Source organism: Zalophus californianus, chromosome 5 (assembly GCF_009762305.2).
Source record: "Zalophus californianus isolate mZalCal1 chromosome 5, mZalCal1.pri.v2, whole genome shotgun sequence".
Classification (NCBI taxonomy): Eukaryota; Metazoa; Chordata; class Mammalia; order Carnivora; family Otariidae; genus Zalophus; species Zalophus californianus.
This window is the reverse complement of record NC_045599.1, coordinates 96963591-96986683: the sequence shown is the minus strand read 5'-3', so window position 1 is coordinate 96986683 and position 23093 is coordinate 96963591. Positions and strand designations below refer to the sequence as shown.

The following is a 23093-nucleotide window of genomic DNA, read 5'->3' as shown; positions in this document are numbered from 1 at the left end:
ATCTTCTCTCCTGTCTAGGTTCTATCACCTCAGATTCAACCTACTGAAAACATTATCCTTACTTCTGGCCCAGCAGCTCCATTTACCTTCTCAACTACCGTTGCATTGCCTCTCACTGCCCATCTTCTCATCTCCCCAGAAGAAAAAGAAACCAGATCTCATTGACACTTCACCATCTTTTGTCCCTCATTCTCAATAGATCAGAAAGGTGTTGTGTTACTTTAAATTAAACAGTAATGTATTCATTCAGCACCTGCAGTTATTCCTAGCAACTGTGCTGAGCCTATAAACAAACAGGACCCCCCCTCCCCACCCCCGTCCCCCCTGGAATGTAGTCTCCCTTTTGTGTTTTAACTGGATGAGAAAAAAGTGAAGGAGCGCCACTCTCTGGGGCCTGGCCTTCTTCACATGGAGCTCCCCTTTCTTCAGCAACAATGTCTTAGCCATATCTTGCATATTGTTGCCAAACTCATCATCCGAAGCAGCAATCAATTGTTCTCCGGCCTCTTCAGGAACCTGAACTAACTCCACTGGGGATCTAGAATTTTCTTATGCTGAGCTTTTGAAACTTCTCTAGTAATCTATTGCTCTAATTTATTCCTATGTTTCTCTAAGAATTCTTTCTCAGCCAAGCTATTCGCTTGACTGTCCCTTTAAACTGTTCTTATTCCTATAATACCTGGCATAGAATTTAGATTTGGATGAAACCTTAAAAATTATTTGGCCCAACTATTTCATAGTATTAAAAAGAAAATGAGGGGCACCTGGGTGGGTCAGTCGGTTAAGTGTCTGCCTTCGGCTCAGGTCGTGGTCCCAGAGCCCTGGGATCGAGCCCCGCATCGGGCTCCCTGCTCCAAGGGAAGCCTGCTTCTCCCTCTCCCACTCCCCCTGCTTGTGTTCTCTCTCTCGCCGTGTCTCTCTGTCAAATAAATAAAATCTTTAAAAAAAAATGAGTTCCCTGGCTGAAAGTCAGAAAGCTAGTCGTATAAAAATGACTCCCTGATTTTGAAGGCTCTCTACCCAGCACACTTCCACTTGGGCTTGCGAGGCGTGTCCATGTGGCTAGTGTGTTAGCAGCGGCTACCAGAGCCCAAATAAAATTTCCAATGTAGGTGGGGACTGAAGGCAGAGGTTTTTTCCAGGGACCTGGGGAAAGAGGACCTTTGTAAGAAAAGGGAAAAGAGGAAGTAGACCAAAGAGAGTCATGCTGGCACATTTGAGTACCTTTGTTCTCCTGCTCATCCACATTTGCCATGTGGCTCGTCAGAATAGGACACACATTCTGAGCCACCAAATTGTTAGCAATCCATATCCTTGAGCTCATCTCAACACTGGAGGAAAAAACACAAACTGCACGTAGGTCACTTTTCTCTTTCAGTACAGGGCCTGGGTGTATGCTTACTGGAGGGATAGCTGAGACCAGAGTTTTAAAGTCCAATAATTGTTGACTAATGGTGCCTCAGTGGTAGTTCCAATATGCCAGTTAATGTTTCATGTCTCCTTACATGAAACCTCATCAAAAGCTTTAAAGCTGCTGGGCCCCTACCACTTGCAGAAGAAAACCTGGAGACCCAGGGCCTCAGAAAGCAGGGCAGTGTGAGCACATTGACTGGACGGGCAAGACTTTGTTTAATAAGACAAGGAAGAGGCACCATCCTCAAAATGCACTGTGTTGCACAGACTGTGATTCATAAATGGTGTGTAAGGTAACTATCTGAACTGACAAAAAGGCCAGCAACAAATAAATAAAAGAAAGCAGGCTTTTCTTTTTCTCCTCTGTGTTTGAAACCTTCCCATTAAGAGAACACAACATGCAACTGCAAACAGGGATCAGCCTCATTAAGGAAAAAGAAAATTGTTTGAAATAAACCTCAAAGAGAAAGAAAAAAAGCTGTCATTTTCTTTTAGGACACTATTATGTTCTTATTGACAAGACAAAAGAGTAATAAAGTTAAATTAGAGCAACAATAAGCTTGATAGTTGGGTTGGAGGAAAATAGAACAACCTTTGCTATTAAAAAAAAAAGAAAGAGTGGATGTTTTAATCAGCCTCTACTGAAGCAATGACGGCTGACCTTCCCCCTCATTGAGAGCATTCTTGAGTCTGCTCCAGGGGCAAAATTCTTACCTCACTGATACAATCTAGGAATATTAAAACTAGAGGGGAACTTGAATAATCATTATGTTGGAATATCTTATAATGGGAAGAAATGATGTCTAAAGCACTTCAGTGACTTGCCCAGGCTCACCCAGCTTTTGAATTTCAAGGTTACGTTCTAGAAAACAGCAGGAACTGAAACTTCCTGTCTCCAGACCTAGAATGCGTTTAGTCAGTCCTAGTGGGAAGGCATCATGCTGAAAAGAAATTCACGGACATTATTTTGGAATCAATCCAGAAGTGTAGTTGGGGATTCTGAGTATATCTGTGAAGTTCTTGAAAACTGATGGTCCCAAAGGGTCAGTCTCTTCCTTATCCGGCTGAGGTGTTGGGCTCCATCGTTCCTCCCTGCTGTACCTTAGCAATAGTCAACACCATCTACCTCTAAGCTCTCCTGGTTGGATCAGAAGCAATTCCTCTCTGGCCCCTTTTCTGAAAAGAATGAAGCAAGACGACCCTGCTAGCCATGAGCAAGCTCTGAGACACTCCAGCTCTGCAGCGAGAGAGACCAGACACCTTGGAAGTGACAAGTTGTCCCTTATAATACGAGGGACAGAAAAAGAAGATGCAATACGAGTTCAGAAAAAGAAGATGCAATAATTTCTTAAGTACTTTGGGCCGTTTTCCTCTCCTGCTTCCCTCCCCGAGAAGTCTGGACACCTTTCTATTTGGAAAGGTGCATTGTGACATTTTCTATCATTCCCTCCACCTATTAATAGCTCTGGCTGCCCCAGGTGCTCATTTTCAAGACGCCCTCGGAGAAGGGGGACTTCTGGCAGCCGCTCTGCAGCTGACAGCTTTGGGGAAATGGCAGGTTTTAATTGATGTATTGTGGGCACCGTGCTTTCTCTATCTCTCTCTTTAGAAAAATGTGATGGGTTTAGTAGCCTCCTAGGACCTATAGATTTTAATATGTCAATTATTCCCGTTTTTGGAACTAGTGTGTTTGTGGCTGACTGATGGTCTTCTGGGTACCTTTTTGTCTCTGGGTGACACTGTGCACCAGTGTCAACATCACCTGTCTCTCTTTGAATAACCTCTCTAGACAGGAAAGAGCCAGCAAGCCCTGTAAAGATCCTCATCAGGACAGCAAGTCCCACAAATACTTCTCAAATGAGCTGCCTGCCATTGGTTAATAATTACAGTGAAATGAGATTGGAAAGCAAGGCTGGAGAGCAGGAATGTGAAGTACCCCAATTTCCCATTCCAGCAGGTCTCTGGCTCCCACTCAGGGAGACAACAGTCCCCAGGCCAGCAATTCCGTGAGCGTTGGCTGCAGGAGCTATCCCCGGTGATTCTGGCTTGTGGCCAGCTCTGTGAAGGCATCAGGGTATTTCCCCGGAGTCTCAGAGGAGGCCGGCTCTGCCACCATTCTGCCCAGTGAAGCCACCACCTCCATGTCCACTTCTGTGCAGAGTTCCATCTTAAGCCTGAGACTCTTCTCCCCATTTGAAGTTTGTGTGTGTGTGTGTGTGTGTGTGTGTGTGTGTGTGTGTGTGTGTGTGCGCGCGCATGCATATGCATGCATGTGTGTTGCGGGGGGGTAGGCGGGGGCCTGCGTCGTGGTTGCTTACTTCCTCAGTTTCCCTTAGCATTCTAATAGACCTTGAAAAAAACTGCTTCATTGAGATATAACTCACATACCATAGAAATCATCCATGAAAAGTCTACAGTCTGACTTTTCATCAAATACATGGAGTTCTACGTCCATCAACATCCTCCACGTTTAGAACATTTCCATCATCCAGAAGTACCCTACTGTCCATTTGCTCTTAATCTCGGCCCCATTTCCAGCTCTAAGCGACCACTGATGAATCTACTTTTTATCTCTAGAAGCATACCTTTTCTGGGCATTTCTTACCAGTGGAATTAGATAATATGTAGTATGATGTTTTTAAAGTTCATCCATTTTGTACATGTATCAGTAATTCATTCCTTTTTATTGCTGAAGAGTACTCCATTGACATGGATATACCACAATTACTTTATCCACCAAGTGATGGCTGTCTGGATTTTTTCCAGTTTGGGGTTATTACAATCTTAGGAACTTTCACATAACTTTCTTTGCATGGACATATGTTTCTAAGTTCTTAACTACCACCTAATAGGTGCTAACATGCCCCCCCAAATTATGCTAATCCCTTTCAACACATTATTTTGAGACCTTACAACTGTTGAGACTAGAATTTTAATTGGGAAAACAAGGCTTATGAAGAAACAACTCATTTGAAGAAATGTTTCTGGGGCCAACATTCCAGCCCAGGGTCTTTGCCCTATGCCAGGTAGTCTCACTAACAGAAAAGCAGGCTTTTGTGCTCCATTGCCCTCCCCCCTCCAGCCATAACAAAAGTCCCCAGTGTGGCCACTTTAAATGGATTTGAGGTTTGCTAATCTGCCCTAGGATTCTTTCATGTGGAAATATTCTCTTCTAAATTACAGCAGCCCCAGAGGTCACTTGCGACCCAGTTTTCACATTGATACATAGGTCAGCGCAAATGTATTAATTATCTGCTTTATGCTTAGCACCGGGGTAGGCACTGTAAGGATGCAAACAACCATGGTCCCCTGAGGGCAGTACAATGGGAAGACAAGACACACACACACACACGCACACACACGCACACACACATCTAAATTACGTAGCACCGGCTACAAATGTCCTGAGAGCTTTGCTTATTTAAAAACGTGCTAATACCCTGACCACTTACAATGCACATAGCACCTGCCTATTTCCTTTTTGAGTTATGTGGACACTGTGGGGCTAAATTACTAAAATAGAAAGCCCGCCCCTACGCAATTAAAGGAGCTACTGAGAAGATATTCTGTGGAAACATAAAGATGTTAACATCATTTAAGGCAGTTTATTTTTCATGTTTCCTAGGTAGTAACTGGGTAATCTAGTTTTCTCCAGAAATATATACACACATCTCATAAACTTTCATGAAGCACCTACAGTGTTCCAGGTACAAAGTGCAAGGCATGCAGCTTCAATAGGGAGCAAAAGAGAGTTCCCTGACCTCCTAGAGCTCGCACTCTTGGGGATAAGATGAATGCTCTGTGCTGAATGTTTTTGTCCCCTGAAATCCATATGCTGAAGCCCTGATCCCCAATGTGATGGTATTTGGAGGTGAGGTCTTTGGGAGGTCATTAGGTTTGGATGAGGTAATGAGTAGGGAGAACCCATGATGGGATTAGTGCACTGAGACCAGACCTCCACACTCTCCTGACCACATGAGGACACAGTGAGGGTGTTCGTCTACAAAGCAGGAAAAGGGCCTTCCTTAGAACACAACCAAGCTGGCACCTTGACCTCAGACTTCTAGCCTCCAGAACTGTGAGAAATCAATGTTGGTTATTGAAGCCACCCAGTGTAGGGTATTATGGCAGCCAAAGCTGACCAAGATGGTGGATAACAAATACAGAAATCATCAGAAGTTGTGGAAAGAGCTATGAAAAAAGAGGATGTCTGAGGACTTTGATACATCTGTTGGGGGCAGGAGGTAGTGGTCTCATGCCCAGATCTGCATCAAAACAAAACCTAACCAAGGAAAACAAAAAGTCAGAACACAACCCCTCAAGCCACTGTGTAGAGGAAGCATTAGCAGGGGGCAGGTGATGTATCCCAGTGGCTTAGAATATGAGGCTGGCAGGAGAGATGGAAAGAAAGGTACATTTAAAAACATAAAGCCCTTCCTTCTGTGTCTTTTTTAAATATTTTGCAAATCTTCCATAAAGATTGGCCATTTCTCTATCAAGCCTGGGTAACCTAATATATCAATTCTCCGTTTTCCCTGCCCAACTTAGTGATAACATATCTTCCATTAACCTATGCTGAAAGAGCCATTTCTATTCTAAGAATCTATTTATGTTCTCCTATAACTTTCTTACAGATATGCCTCTGGGCTGTAATACCTCAAGCTTATACCCAGCTGAAATGTGAATACTTTTGCCAAATTTTAGTAATATCTATTGGGCCTTTTCTGAGTCATTTGATCATGGGAGCCTGGGGATGACTTCCCTGTGGGGTAAGAAAAATACCCTTCTTTTCATTTGAGAGGACTAAAGCTGATTTGCTTTTTGGTCACTTGCCATCGATTTGGCCTTCAATGTCAACAGTATTCTCTGACTTTTATTTTCAATTATTTCATGAATTAACAAAACAACTGGTAATCCCAGTTCTGAAATTTCTTTTAATTATGAGTGTATGTTCCTGTCCTTGTTTCTGCTTTTTATAATCTTAAGTGAGGTACTTCTTTTATTTCAGCTCCTTTCTGTATATTTTCAATCCTTTCTACAATTCTTTATGAAGCTTTTCTAATTCTTGGTACTTTCCAGTTGTCAGAAACCTTTAGTTATGTGATCATTTTTACTTAAATATTTCTAAGATGAAAGTGAAAGTCTAGTTTTACCTTTCATACTCTTCACATCTTATCAAACTGGATTTTTGAAAATGTGCTATCCTGTACTACTTCCTACTGAAAAATTAGTTGTTCATTTTCCTTCCAATTGACTGTCATCATTAACAAAAAATAATTCCCATTGGTCTGTCTCCTGTTTTTCTTTAATTCTCTTCTCTCATAAAAAGGATATATAAAATTCCCCCTACCCCACACTGAGATTAAATTATTTTATGATATGTGTTGAAAAGCTTTTATAATTCCACTAAGTTTCACTGACCTACATTCAAGGTGTTGATGTTTAAAGAAATTTCAATCTGTAAAGGCTGCTGGATTTTCATTTAAAAAAGAACAATTCACATGTTTGTCTATGTTTCTTCATTTTTTTTAAAAGGAGCCAAACAATGATATTGATTTTACATATCAGTTGGAATAATTGAATATCACTTTTACTGGAACTCTAGAGAAACTGAGACAAAAGTGAAAACAACACTATTTAGGACAAAAACCATAGAAGGCATTACACTAAGAACTAATGGAAATAAAGTGATAAATAAGACCTGAGTCCTGCCTCTAAAAGACTTACACTTGAGGAGGTTAGGGGAAAAGGATGTTCACATACCCATAATAAGATGAACTTAAGAAGTTTAAGTTCAAGGGAAAGAGGGCACTTCAATGGGCTTAGTAGTTCCAGGAATCCTGTGTGGAGTCCTGTGACCTACATCTCCCAGGTCTGTGTGAGAAGAAGAGAAGCACAGTTAAGTCAGCCAATGACTGTGCATTCATGTTTGATATCTGTATTTTTGAATGAGTTTCTCTGCTTTTTACCCTAAATCTCTTAAACTATGTATATTAGATCAGTAAGGAGACCTCCCCTGCCTCCTTTTCTGAGGAAGGAAATTTGGAGAGGAACTTGAGATCTGGAACTGGCTTGATCCCTACTACATTGCCATTCAGATGAAATCAACATTATAATAATCTCTCCTTTGCTTTGATCAGGTGTATTAGGCTTTGTCAAAAGTAATAGAGATTATTTTTTAAGCCAAAAAGGCACACAGGGGTTAATTGCAGTATTGATTCATTATTCAGGAGGAAAGTTATTAGCCTACCTGGAGAATTCTAACAAAGGAACGAGAGAGCCAAGTGACAAGTAGAACTAAATGGCAAACTAGATATCAAGCCCCTAGCAGAGGAAGTGGCCAGAATAGATGCTCAGTGAATACAATTTTCCATCCTTCCCCTGCTCCCACTCCACAATGATTTAGTCCTATGCTCTTATGTGTTTCAGTTGGTATTTTATTTTTAAGATTTTATTTATCAGAGAGAGAGACAGAGACAGAGGCAGGCAGAGGGAGAAGCAGGCTCCTTGCTGAGCAAGGAGCCCGATGTGGGACTCGATCCCAGGACCCTGGGATCATGACCTGAGCCGAAGGCAGACGCTTAACCGACTGAGCCACTCAGGTGTCCCTCAGTTGGTATTGATATAAACATGTGAGTTAAGAGTGTTGTGGGCTCTAGGGCCACCCACAGTTAGGATGTCTGATTCTCAGAGTTGCCGTGTTTCTCTCTGAACTTGATGTACCAAAGAATTTGGGATAAGAGTGTTGGCTTTGTGATCCTGTAGTGGTCCTTTTCTTTTGACCTGAACTTTTTCTGAAGTTTTGAGCCTGATTATAAAGGGAAGGAGTCCAGGTGTGGTACATACCTGCTGGGATGATTGATAAACCACAGAGGTAGTTTATCAAAAATGGCCAATAGAAACGTTGTGGGTTTTTTTTTTTTTTTTATATTAGTCACCATACAGTACATCATTAGTTTTTGATGTAGTGTTCCATGATTCCTTTTTTGTGTATAACACCCAGTACTCCATGCAATATGTACCCTCCTTAATACCCATCACCGGGCTAACCCATCCCCCCACCCCCCTCCCCTCTAAAACCCTCAGTTTATTTCTTGGAGTCCATAGTCTCTCATGGTTCATCTCCCCCTCTGATTCCCCCCCCTTCATTTTTCCCTTCCTTCTCCTAATGTCCTCCATGCTCTTCCTTATGTTCCACAAATAAGTAAAACCATATGATAATTGACTTTCTCTGCTTATTTCACTTAGCATAATCTCTTCCAGTTCCAACCATGTTGATGCAAAAGTTGGGTATTCATCCTTTTGATGGCTGAGTAATATTCCATTGTATAAATGGACCACATCTTCTTTATCCATTCGTCTGTTGAAGGGAATCTCAACTCTTTCCACAGTTTGGCTATTGTGGACATTGCTGATATGAACATTGGGGTGCATGTGGCCCTTCTTTTCACTACATTTGTATCTTTGGGGTAAATGCCCAGTAGTGCAATTGCTGGGTCATAGGGTAGCTCTATTTTTAACTTTTTGAGGAACCTCCACACTGTTTTCCAAAGTGGCTGTACCAACTTGCCTTCCCACCAACAGTGTAAGAGGGTTCGCCTTTCTCCACAACCTCTCCAACATTTGCTGTATCTTGCCTTGTCAATTTTTGCCATTCTAACTGGTGTAAAGTGGTATCTCGATGTGGGTTTGATTTGAATTTCCCTGATGGCTGATGATGATGAACATTCTGTTATGTGTCTGTTAGCTATTTGTGTGTCTTCTTTGGAGAAGTGTCTTCATATCTTCTGCCCATTTTTTTGACTTGATTATTTGTTTTTTGGGTGTTGAGAAGTTTTTTATAGGTCTTAGATATCAGCCCTTTATCTGTATTGTCATTTGCAAATATCTGCTCCCATTCCATGGGTTGCCTCTTTATTTGTTGATTGTTTCCTTTGCTGTGCAGAAGTTTTTATCTTGATGAAATGAACCAAAAGTTCATTTTTGCTTTTGTTGAAAACATACTATAACATAGTAATACAACTACACTTTGATTCTCTCTCTAGACCTTTGGGAGCTTCTTAAAATATTAAACTCATTAAACAGCCTGGTTTTTTTTTTTTTTTAAGTAAAAATGATGTGGGTAGCTGATTAAACATTATGGTAGATTCTAACTCCCTCCCCCCACCCCAAAATATGTCTGCTTTGATACTTTGTTTTCAGGAGGGCGATACAATTCCTCCTTTGATGATATAGCTCCTTAGACGGTTTCTGAGAACTTAAGATATAATATTTTCTGATACAATTATGTCCTATTTCATTAGTGTTTCAGGAAATATGCCTTCACAGGGTCTTGGAGAAAATTTATAGGATAGGATGATAGCATGTAACATCAGGGAAACTTGACTTGAATGTGATATGAGGAAAGGCTTCCCTAAAGAACTGAACTGATTTATAGAAGGTAATCAGAGGAAGGGGTTGGGGGAGGAAGGGAGAGAAGTTGTATGTGTGGACTGGGAGGGAAAATCGTGGGTTCCAGGAACTAGAAGAAGGACGGGGTTCCTGGGGTAGAAGGAGGGAGCAGGAGAGAGGAGTGAAACATGGTTAGAAGTGGGCACGGAACAGATCCTACAAGGGTTCCTGGATCATCTGAAATGGGTAAAAAAATCTATCCTCAGAAAAATGGAAGTCAGTGAAGGTTATAATGATCAGATTTGTTTTTGAAAGATCATGTCCGCCTGCCATGCAGATGAAGGATTAGAGGAGCAAGAATGATATTAAGAGAACCAACAGGAAGTTGTCGAATTGGGCAAGATGCCATGATGGCAGAAAACAACATGATGATTGTCCTTGTCCCTCAGAAGCTTACAGTCTGGTAAGGCAGTGGACATATGTACACAGAACTATTACAGTATAGTATGTGAAGTGTCATAGAATTCAGCAAGATCAATTGAGAAGAGGAAGAGGTCATTTTTAGTAGAATCAGGGAAATATCTTCTTACATGTTGAGCAGGATCCAAAGTCTCAAGTGACCTGAGATTTGTCTGTCTTTGGTTTTTGTCTGTTTGTTGTTCTTTTTTAGTTACAATTGCTTTCAGGATAAGAAAATACTTTAAAAATAGCACTTCTACTTTTTCTGGTTTTGTTTCTTTAAAGCCACAAATGCACAAATGTTATATTCAGGTTCACATTATCTTAGGCAAGGTAGAAAGCAGTTTTTTATTAATTTCCTTTTAGGAGGGAATAAATGAAATACCCATTTCTTGCTCCAGGTCATCTGTCAGTATAATCGGCAAGGGTCTTAGAGATAAAGCTTCTCTTTTTGGAGAACATACTGCTGCTGAGTCAACAGCTGGGATGCAGAGGCCCACACTAATGTCTGTGCAAATGAACAAAGACATGATGCCTTTACCCTGAGAAATCTGGAATAGATTGCAATTAGAAAGACCTACACATGGTTCTCCTATAGCTCTTGGGACCCCTTCTTGAAACACCATTCTGAAACACACCTGTAAGCCTTTATCACTGTCCACACCTACATATGGCTCAATTTTAATAGGATGACCCATCAACTGCTCTGATTGACTGTGATGGAAAAGCTATTGAGCTCCCCTGGTGAATCTCTTTTGAAGAGAAATAGGCCGGGTTATACTGACAGCATGAGAAAGAAAATGCTGGTTGGCCATGTAGAGAGGTATTAGGCAAGCACCAGCCCATGATTTCACATTGTTTAGACTCTCAGCTCCATCTTTTTGTGAGCTTGGGGAAGTTATTGAAGCTGGGTGTCTTTGGAAAAATAAAATAGTTAGGCTGACTGATCACACAGGTGCTTCGCAAACTTAGTTCCAGATGTAGATTTCCATCCCGGAGAGCTGTGAACTGATTTTTCAGAAGGTTCTTTAGCCTCAGAACACTGACAAGTATTTAGTTATATGGGTCTATACACAAGAGAGTGTCTCCTTCATACTGATGTCAGGGAAGAAAAAAAATCTCCTTTGGAGCTCTATTTGAAAAACATATTTTGGGCCAAGCGAATGAGTGGCTGGCTATTTGACTATAAATTCTGAAATTCCTGATTGCTTCTAAGATCGAAGAAATGGCATTATCTGGCCTAAGAAATAGTCTCTTATAAGCTTGCATTCTTAGAACACAGCCAGAAAATTCTGTTCCATTTGAGATGACGCAACTTAAAGACACTGACAAATATGAAGCAAAGAAAGGTGATAAAGATGAAGAAAAATGTGACCATTGCCATATGAGGAAAAGTTGTTTAAAACTAACTTGGCTTGGTCTTTACAAGACTTAAGGACACATTACCGCTGTCTCAAATATTGTGAAGAACTATCAGCAGAAGAGAAATGAGACTTTCCTGGCTCTGCCTTCCCTGATAGACCTGGGGTAAATCAATTGAAATTGCAGGGAGCTTAATTTGTGCTCAGTGTAGAGATGAAACTTCGGACAATAGTATCTAACCAAGAATGGAATGGGATCTAGTCTCCCTTGTGTGTGGAGTAATCAGGAAGAGATTGACTCGTAATGATAAGTGAAAGTAATGATGGAGGTGTTTTTGCATGTATTACCTCACTATTCAAAACAGTCCTTTGAGGTCGACTCTATTATCATTCCCGTAGCACAGATAAAGAAACCAAAGCACTGTATGGTTAAGGCACTTACCTAAAATCACCCAATGAATAGCTGACAAAGCTGGGATTTGAACCTACTTGGTCCAGTTATGGACTCTGCAGGCTTAACTGTGCTGCTATATTGCCTCTAGGCATCAAATAGAAATGCTCTGGATAGATTTCTGCCTGAGCTTCCAGGGTGGTCTTTGAAGATTCTACCAATGCTAGTGCATTTTGTGGTGCCTCACCTAGGCAGATGAGTGGTGGTACAAAACACGTGCACAGTTCCTACGCACATGCCTACTTGGTCATTCTGCTGTAGCTCTGCACAGGCATCCAGTTGCCTTCCCTACACCATCTGGCATTGGGGTTCATTGTCTCTTGGGAGAATTTTTTTTTTGTCTGAGATACTGATGTCATCTGTGTAATCCATTTCAGCAGCCATGCCGTGACATCTTTAAAAATAAAATCATGAAAAATATCCAAAAACATTGCAAGAAAAAAAGCTCTGCTTTCTTAGTAGAAGGGATACAACTAGATCTTTCTTCCAAACACGATGGATAGCTGTTTGTTCTCTGCTCCATCAGAAATAGCACCTTGTGTGAATGTTGGAGAGAGATCTTGACATCATCAGCCCTTTGCCCATTAGGAAACACAATGAGAAATGGAAAGTGCTTTCCGGGACAGGGAAAGAGAATCCCTTTCCAACCTGATAAGATCTATATAAAGGTAACTGACCAAGAAGGAGCGCTGACCCCATTTCATATACAGGTTCCTTAAAATAATTTGACAACAGGTAGTTAAAATGTTAAGTATGCTGTGCTGTCAATCACACCCCGTCCTTCTGGATTTTAACGCTTGTTTTTCTTGAGGGAAGATGATATTTGAACATTTTATGGCATCCATCAACAAGAATGTGCACATGGTTTCAAATAAGGGTTTTCAGGCTTCTGAAACCAATTACTTCTGCCTAAGTGGGAATGCCAAAGCAGTGATGTGTCAGCAACTAAGAGTAATTTAGAATAATAATAATAACAAATACATGCCACGATGCTGTGAAACAATAGAAATCGTACACACATACAACACATGCACATATGCACAAACCTTTTAAAGAGGTATTTCAAGAAGTCTGTGTCAAACAATGTTAAGCTGGAGCGATGCAGAAATGTCAGACACATTACATGGGCAGGACGTGCGGTTGGCATTTGGCTGCCAGCGGGGGAGGCATCCTCCCGCAACTAATTCCTCAGGAACCTCATGCTGAGTGTGTCTACAGGGAAGGGAGAGAAAAAGGGAGGAGGGGAGAGCAGATATTGCCTATTATGTTCTTCCTTCGCAGCTGGAGAAGGCCTCAGCTGTGTCGGGCTGGGACTGCTGGTGATTTTCTGTAGTTAGAGGGGAACACAAAAGGAAGAGCTTTCCTTTCCCAGCCTGTGCCCATGGTGAGCCAGCCTCTCTTGGTCATCAATGTGGCCGGCACAACTGAACGCCAGCCAAGCCGCCTCTCGTGGAGACTCGCCAGCGCCTCGCCTCAGCCTGTGAGTTTTGTCCATGGGAAGGTTGTGATGGAGTCTCTGGGTAAGGATGACCGAGGTGCATGCAACTGGGGCTTGATGAGGACCTTTCCTAATTGACAGAGTAGGTGGAGCATTTACTTGGACCTTTCAATGAGTATCCAGAAAGAGGTGGGGGACTTGGCAGTGACCCTGGTTTTGCTCCACAGCACCTTGAGTAGCTGTGAATCCTTGTCACTGAGTGTAATTTCGACTTCCTAGCAGGCTGTCGATCTGAAGTATTTTTCTGCTACCTTCATGATGGCTGCCAGGTATTTCACCAGAAAAAATATTCTGTGAAAATAGTTATAAATTTATTAACTGTAAACATCTGTTAAGTCAAGCATCTTGTGTCTGTTGCTGAAATACTCTTTCAAGTTACTCTCTGCACATCTGTCACATTTTTTCACCCTTCAGGGACCTATTTGTGGTAGTTCTCTGCGCACTGATCGGTTTTACCCTTGATTGTGGCTCTGTGTTAAGACATTTTTAAAAATAGGCAAAATGAAGGGTGGAGAAATGATTCATTCTATTAATTGAACTTCAAAATGTGGCTTATTCCTGTGACCTGTATCTGATATTTAGTATGCTGAACAGATTTTTAAGGAACTCCTGGTGTCTTTGCTGCAGGTGGCTGGGTTTGTTGACAAATCTTCAGGTGCACCATTTGCCTTCAAAGGGCATGCTGCTGTCACATCAATTTAAATGGAGTAATAATAATCCCTTGCATTTTAGGGTAACTTATGTTTTACAAAGTGCTTTTACTTCTATTATCCTAAGTATTTGAATTGATCTCATTTTATCACATCGAGCCTGTGTGATAGGTATAATATTTTCACGAGGTCCATTTTTTAAATGAGGAAACCAATGGCAAAGTACTCATGCAAGGTCATCAACTAGTAAGTGAACATGTTGGTATTTCAACCCACTCCATGTCTCAAGCTCTTGTCTTCTTGTGCAGATGACCTACAGGCGGCCTAGACACAACCACATGAGAATAGGTTCCTACTTGCACATCGTTTATTACATACATGTATATATTTGCCATTTTCCTATTTTTTTGCCTCCTTCCTTTTTGTTCTTCAGGCCATGGTGGGAACAGTTTTGAAGTAGAACAAGTTCAAAATGAGCATACCCCGCCTTTCTATAACACATGTATACATCCTTGGCCCCTGAGATTTAGGGGTCTTGAGATGATGTGAGTTTCCTCTCATTAAAGAAGAAAATCATCAATAAACCTGAAAAAGGGTTAATATTACCTCTTGTGAGTCAAGTCAAAACAAAGGGATGATTCTATAATGGTGCAGTTCCACTTCGATTTATTTGAGTAGTAGGGATGGGGGAGGCAGGCAGAAGATTCCAACATCCTTTAAATGATCACATATCAATGACCTCAGCCTTTGAGAACAAGCAAGTGTGTCTCCAGAAGCTAAGGAGCCTGTGACACTGTCACTTCAGACAACAGACAACCTTAGTGCTCCCTCAAGGATCAACCAGACACCTTGAGAACTATCAAGAACCTAGGAGCAAACTTCAAAGGCTACTTAGATAAGCCTCAAATGATTCAGGAGAATATAATCCTCTCTTCCCAATCCCACCCCCGTTTTTCCCCCCTACCCTGACCAAGGCCTTCCGTCCCAACATTCACATTCAGTGCCCAACCACATGTGTCCATTGGTTCTTGATGAGAACACAGGCATGGGCTTCAACTGTGATGACACAGACTCCCATGAAAGCATGTGAGACACCTCTTTCCAGGTTCACCTAGTATGCTTGGCAGTACTTTCTTCTGTACCTTTCTTTCTGAGTCAGAAAGAGAGCAAGGGATTTCCTGTTACATCAGTTCCTTTGCCAAGACAGTTTTCATATTCTCCAGCCTTTTTCTTTTCCTTTTCTTTTTGCTTTTTAGATCACTTAGCAATGTTCTTGTTACCTTCTAGAGAAGATAAATGCCTTCCCACCTCAGCCATGGTCTACCTTCATGCTTTCATCAAAACACATGGGCAGAAGTGATGCAGAATATCACTAGAGTTCGCATTGTGGGGGCTCTGTTGTAGTCATTATTTTTTGAAGTTATTCAGAAAACCTCTTGAGAAATAGGTAGAGGGTGGATTCATAAAACCTTGAAATGTCAGAGCTGGAAGACAGTGTAAATTACGTGTGGTCCAATTGTCTCATAATGATGAGAAATTGAGTCCCAGGAAGGTTGAGAATTGTCCCAGTTTATCATGAGAATGACATGTTACATATTTCCTATTTGTCCTTCATGTTGCCCTGACCCCTTTAAGACCTTGCTCTCTGTCCTAAAAAATGACCATGTGGGCTGCATCGATGGGTGCCCTTGTCCTCTAACTGCCAACTGGCTTACTCAACAGCAGGAGATCAGAGGGCTTTGGAAGAGGAGGCTGGGGGACCTATTACTAGCTTCCTCCTTGTCCTGGTGCCAGATGCTGGCTATTTGCCTGTCCCGGAGACTCATGCCTTCTCAGGTGGCCTTCTCCAGACAGTTCTATCTTTCTGGTTTCCTCCAGTCACTCCCTCTCCTTGCCCCTGCAGGGCTACCAATGGCAACAACTTCTCTATTTTGCTAGCCCTGGAGCATTGTGCCATCCTTTTTGGTTTCCCAAACCCTGACCACAACTTTTAAAAAAGCACCCTTAATAAACTCTCCTCACATTACCCAGTTTAGGTACCATCTGCTTCTATGCTGTGACCTTGCCTGGTCCAGCAACAACTCCAGCTAAAACTGCAGCCCAGCTGGTTCTCCATCTCCACAGCCCTACTCTAAGTCTTTCTACCTGTAAGGTTTTTACTATGGATAGCTTAATACTTTGTACAAGTACATCTTTTATAAATATGTAAGGCTTTTCATAGTGAGTAGCAATAGGCTGTAATACTTAAAAATATGGGTTCAAGATCTTGGGTTCAAATCCTGGTTCTGCCACTTACTGTTGCTTAACCTCTATGTGTCTCAGTATCCCCTTTCATAACTAAAAGGCTATGGTGAAGATAAAAAGACCAGTGCCCTCAGAGAACTTAGCACATACAAGTGTTCATAAGTAAATGTTCATAAATGCCCCCCACACGGCAAGTGTTCTATAAATGTTAGCTTTTTTTTTTAAAGATTTTTAAAAAACTTATTAGAGAGAAAGAGAGCACAAGCAGGGGGAGCAGCAGAGGAAAAGGGAGAAGCAGCAGGGAGCCTGACCGCGGGGCTTAATCCCAGGACCCTTAGATCATGACCTGAGCCAAAGGCATATGTTTAACCAACTGAGCCACCCAGGTGCCCCTTTTTATTAGCATTTTCAATCTTTTAGGACTCCCATCCTATACATGGAAATATTTATTAGGATTCTGGTTCTGTAAATGGAAAAAAATTGCAGATTTTCCTGATCCTGGCACAGTGTCATAAAATTTCCTGAGGATAGAGTCATCAGTGCCCAAGACCTGAAGAGTGATGAGGAAATGGAGAGATGCAGATTTGTGGGGGTGTGAGTCATGGGGCTGCGAGGACAGATAGAACAGGAATGCAGACAGCCCCGTGACGGACAAGCCTGGACGTGCATGGAAGCTTTTGCTCTGCCTGGGAGGGACGTGGATCGGCAGGGTGGGGGTCCGGTTCCTGGCTGGCTGACCCGGGAGGAGACCATGGAATGTGTTGCTTGCGATTACAACCTGAGCCTGGGTGTTCATGCACCAGTAATACCATAGGGGCCAGTTTCCAAAAGTATTGATGAACCCCCACCTAGAGACTGGATTTCTTTAGTTTCAAAGTGTAAAATAAAGCACTGTGTTCCTATTTTTAAAAAAATGTTTTTCATATATTAATTCTTCCTTTTGAATTATTGATGAATATGCAGAGATGTGAAATCGGTTATACTCGAGCTTTGTTATCCTGGGGACTAGCCAGGGGTGTTTGGACAGCAGAGCTGGACCGTCTTCTACTATTGGTTCCCGTAGAAAGTGTCACACAGCTCTTTGCCCTTTAAAACTCCACGTGGCCCTTTTTACCCGCAATGGCTTTACCCTTTGTCTCCCCAAGGGTGTGGTAAAGTGTGCCTTTTCTTACCTAGATCTAGTGCTTTTCTCCTATCTTTAAATACAGCCCTGGACATGCCTCTGAAAGAAAAAGAAATTAAGTCATACCATCTCCTGTTGCTCAGGACAATGACAACTCTGTTACTACTTGATGTCAGACAAGGACAGAATTTAATACACTGTTGGAGGCCATGGGAACATAGAAGGATGTCCATGTGCTGGGTAGTTTTTGTGAGTTCGACCTTCGTGTGACTATCTGAATGCAGGCAGCCCAGGCTTCTCCCACTCGCTCCCTTTCTCCCTGTTTTCTCTTTCACTTGTCTTGTCATTTCGATGTCTGGCCCAGAAGGTAATTGCCCCTAGAGTCAACCACCAATTCGAGTTTCAGTAGCCATTAATGGCGGTCACGGGTAATTAAATGAGTGTCCAGCACAGGGGGCTTCTTGTCGCTCTGTCCACGCAGCAGTGCCACCCCTCCACCCAAAAGTTACCGGCGAATACCTCTGTAACACAAATGTCCAGAACTATCGATGACTAAGATAGTGAGGGAACGCGTCTTTCCTTCTGCACTCCGTTTGCCCTCTTTTAAGTCATTTTGAAAATGTAGCCTCTCCATGAGCCCTATGCCAAACATGTTGTTGAAAAGTAAAAATCACCCTTTCTCCCATCACCCTCCTCACTCTAAAACCCCCTTCACCTGTTAGGATTTTTGTTTTACTTTGTGTTTTTGTTTTTGTTTTTGTTTTTTCATGGCACTTACGAGTTTTTAACCTGCTATGGAATGCTTCTTTATATTACTGTTTCTTTGGCCCACTAACACGTAAGTTCCACCAGGGCAGGAAACCTGATCTGTTTGTTCACTGATAGATCCCATGGACCCAGAACGATGCCTGGTACATGGCAGGCTCTCTGACAGTATTTTGCACAATGCGTAAAAAAATGTCACAAAGAAATTTAGGGGCCTACATTTCTGCAAGAAATTTCTTAACTCCAGGAAAAGGCCCAGTGCTGTTTCCCCACCTTGAGGAAAACTCATTGAAAATGCAGTCTATGAAAATCACGGTATCAATGCAAAAGAAAAGTTTGTCTTTATAACTGATAAAAATTTAACTTTAGCTTTAGATTATTAACAAATTGAAAAGTCAAGACTAAAATCACCACGTGGCACACGACCCCACCAATTCCTCTCCACACAGCAGAGGACCTATGGCCTAATGCAGAGAATCAGCATCCATCCTAGGGGCCCTCTAAGGAAACTGGACTTTCCCACTTCTCTTCCTGAGCATCCTGACCCATTCCGAGCTCGGGGGCTTGCCATTCCCCCTCCCACTATAGAGGCGTCCTACGAATATCTTAAGCCATTGGGCCAGAGACAGGAACACAGAGACAGTGCCAGAAGGGCCACGTCCAGCAATATCACTGACTGGAAAAGTTTAATCAACTTGGAATCCTCCATAGGCTTGTACCAAGGAGCTGGGAGTGTCACAGGAACCCACTCCTCTGCTGGAAAGAATGATGCAGATGCACAAGGACTGCCTAATTTGGGGCTACCCTGAGGAACACGTTGTTCTGGATTCTCAGATGGCTTTCTGGAAGAGCATCAAAGTGACGAATTTTCAGTCTCTCTGTCATGCTCACACACATGTGCACCTGCATGCATACACAGATCTAAGATATCCTACAAATGATTGAACCATCTGACCAGCTCTTCAGGAGGAAAACGATCCCCTCCTGCCACATCCCCAGACACCCTTATTTTACTCTTAGGTGGGAGTAAAACACAAGAAATTAGCTGCATCTAAGCATCTGTTTTTTCATCTGCACATAGCATTAGAGCTTCTTTATCAGAAGAAATTACGTGAAAGATGAAAAAGAATAAGTAATGTCTATAATGGCCAATCATTTTCCCAGAGAGTTGCTGGACTCCCTCTCCTCTTTCCTGCGTCCATTTATTTTTCCTCTACGGGATGTCCTATGACTTAAGTGGGTGCCCCAAAATGCAGAGTTCCTATTGTCACTGTGCAATGGGGAGGTTAGGCATGAAAAGCCCATTTTAAATACTTCCTGCTATTGATCTCCGTTTATCAGAAAGGCTTTTGCTGTGCTGGTTCACTGTTGTGCTTAGGCAAAGGTTTCTACGGATTTACTGCCACAACGTATTCAATCTGTTATAAAGTAGCATCAGCGTTCAGGGTGCCGTTCTCCTTTCTTTGACCCAGTTTTAAAAACCTCCAACTAAAGTTGCTTCATTAAGATTACACAGAGATTGCAAAGTGACCAGAATTCTTCCTACCATTGCTACCAGGCGAATTACTGTAAGGACTCTACATCCTACCCTCCAAAAGCTGTTGTCTTTCGGTCTGAAGAATGACTGCCATACAAGAAATACTTTACCAAAATCCAGTGGAAGTGTTGGAGTTTTTTTTCTTCCTCCCTTTATTCCTTTTCAATGATCACTGATTATCTAGCTTATAAATTCCAGGATTACACTTTCTCTTTGGCCTGCCTTCTTGCAGAGCGATTCCAGAAACCAGGACAGTGGCCCCAAGGCAGACACTATTAAATATTGGCACTCAAAGTTGCAAAACGCGTGTATTCCAATTCTCTCATCGAAGGCAGCCCGTGCAAAGCTCACTGCCTAGACAAAAATACGGTCCAAGCCAGTGAAGGCTTTAAAGGCTCTTTTAAAAAAGTATTTCTTGAGGTAGATTGGTTCATGTTCTATCCTGTCTGGTAGGCTGATATTTCTTGACTACCCAGACCATAGAAGGCACAACTTTTACCAACAAGCTCTTCCTGGTTCCCAAGTCTGTGCTATTTTGTTCTTTGCCTTCGATTCTTTATGCTGAGAGTTTGAAATTGCAGCCTTAAGCTCCCAAGCGATTGGCAAATGTCAAGTATCCCCAGGCATAGCAACCAGCTGAGATAGGCACTGCATGCTGAATGGGGATTGTGTTATTATTATTATGCTTCTGGTGGGATGGGGAGGAGAAGAAAAGCAAGAAGAAGGAAGATGACTTTCATGGGCACAAACACCTTACCTTCAGTTGCTCAGCAGCATCTTCTAATGACCAAAGTCATGCTAACACCACATTTGGGGGCAGTTTACTAACTCTGTTACCACCTGTGCCTTGAGTAAGTGATAAATGGCAGCGGGTACCTCTAACTTTTCATTTATGTTAATACCTAGAATTTTTCTCCCATGTAGGATGACCTTCTCCTTACTTTAACTTGTCTGCTTACTTTAATTAAGACTTCGCCAACTCTCCAAACTTTGAGCTTTACAAACAGTAATTTACTGCTTCCCTCCCCCTTTTCTTTCTCTCTTTTTAACTCTCTCATCCTTTTCCAGCGAAGAAGCCAATGAACAACTGACAAACAATGTGTTGTTATCAGGCCTCTCTTTGGGGAGAACCCTCTTAATCGGTGGAAGTCAGACTTTCCAAGCCACTCTTGCTGATGGTCTATGTTGTGTCTCTTTATTTGGCTTCTTAGCATAGGTATCTTTAGATAGAGTCCGGCCAAGAGGGAGATGCTGGAAAATTCTCAACTTGACATCCCCGCTCCAGCAAAAAGCAAACAATAGATATCACTGTGGTTAAAATCGAGGGACTGCGGAGTTGTCCTTCCCCTTCTTCCACCCTGATTTTATCCTGCAGACTGCTGTTTCTCAAGTCTCTGTCCAACTTTTACTTCTCCTGGGAAATTTTCAGTGACCCCCGCCCCATGCCACCCACAGTTAAGTAAGGTTCCCCTTCTCTGCTCTCATGGCACCGTCTGTTTTTTCCACCACAGAGCTTCTTATATCCTATTTAAATTAATTTAGCAATTTAATTTAAATTGTCTAGATTATCAATTCTCCAAGGAGCGAGATGCTGTCTTACTCATTGTCGGATTCCACCCGGTAAGGAGTAGCTTCTCAAGAAGTAAACCTCTGTTGGCTGCGATTTTGTGAGCTTTGCGATCTGGAAGCTGGAAAGAGTGTGCTTTCTTTCCTCTGTGTTTCTGTCAGTCCACCGAGTCGCACGTGGCAAATTTGCCTGCCTTCTTAGATCTAAAGAGAGCACTTTTTTAAGTGGAACTTGGAACCTATGGGCCACAAGGATTGCCTCTTCGCCTTCTTCACTCTATCACCCTCATGCAGAGAAGATGAGGGCCAAGATGCATATTTATGATCTCTGGGTGAATGTGCCTTCTCTACCTGCCCGCGGGGAGCTCTCCCGCAAGTCTCCCCTCCACCAGCCACACTTCTCTGCTCTGATGGATGGACTGACTGGCCAAATTGCTATGCCGATGAACTGCTCAGCTACCTGCACAAATGTTCCAGAGAGATCTCCGGGGATAAACCACATTTTAGAGAAGGATTCATCCACAGCTTGGGGTGAGCCTTTTAGCCCTTAGCTAGTTGAGTATGGCAGGCTAAGGAAGATAAAAGGACTTTCGTATCAGTGCTCACTTTTTAGCAACCCAAGCGCCTCTCCTTGGGCTGGTGAGAGGCATTACTGCATTTTTCACTTTTCCCAGAAAGTTATTTAAATAGAGACCTAGAGGTCTGGGTGTCACTGTGTTCATTGAAAGAGGGAAACCAAGAAGCTGAACTGAAAGCACTTAAAGGAAGGATGCATTACCTTAAAATATGCAGATGGAAAACTGACATTATTGTCAATGTCAGAAGTCACCTTTCTGAATAAACAGTCACCTCTGGGCAAATGTGGGGATGTGTTTCTTTCCGTTTACAAATGACTGAGTATGCAAATGCAGGGAGGTGGAGTTGAGCCCCTAACGCAGGGTTGTCTTCTTTCATCTATCCCTAATGAGGAACACGCAGGAATCTGTCAAGAAAGGCATCACAGGCTGATTTGTGCCTTCTGAATAGAGGGGATTTCAGTGGTAAATCTGCCAGCTGGTTTTGTGCCTGAGTATTACATCAGTCTCTTGTATGATCTTGCATCCTGTGTAAAATGCAATATTTTGGCCTAATGGGCAGGATTAGCAAGAGCTGGGAAGCCATAAATGAAAGTTTCTTGTTTCTAGAGAGCAAGTTAGAGCTTTTATATTATCTGCCGCAGAGCTCGGTGAATTTTAATGTATCTCTTGGGCTTTGGTAATATTCGTGTTAATGTCAAAATTGATCCCATTGTTATTGAGATGTGTGGGTTTTCAGGCCAAAGACACACAGTGCCTGTTGCCAGGGCTGATGAATATCTGCATGGGATATGTTCCTTCCAACCTTTTCCCAGAACTGAGTGAGGTTATCACTGGGGCCTGCTACCGAGTTCTGTTTGTGGGCCTGGATTTTTCTGTAATTCACTCATAAACGTAATTGGACATTCACTGACTACCTATTGTGTGCCAGGCACTTTGCTTGACTCTCGGACGTAACAGTGAACAAGAAGATCTGGGCTCTTCTCCCAGAGGATCTCTACCTAGGTATGGAGATGAACAATAAAATACACAAGCAGAAAAAGCATAATTTCACATTGAT

At 42.4% G+C, this 23093-nt stretch overlaps 1 protein-coding gene across 4 annotated transcripts in view; it reads left to right on the top strand.

Annotated features, from left to right (window-relative positions):
* TENM2 (teneurin transmembrane protein 2) overlaps window positions 1-23093 on the top strand; it is a 1539571-nt gene that overhangs the window by 1046742 nt on the left and 469736 nt on the right. The window lies entirely within an intron of this gene.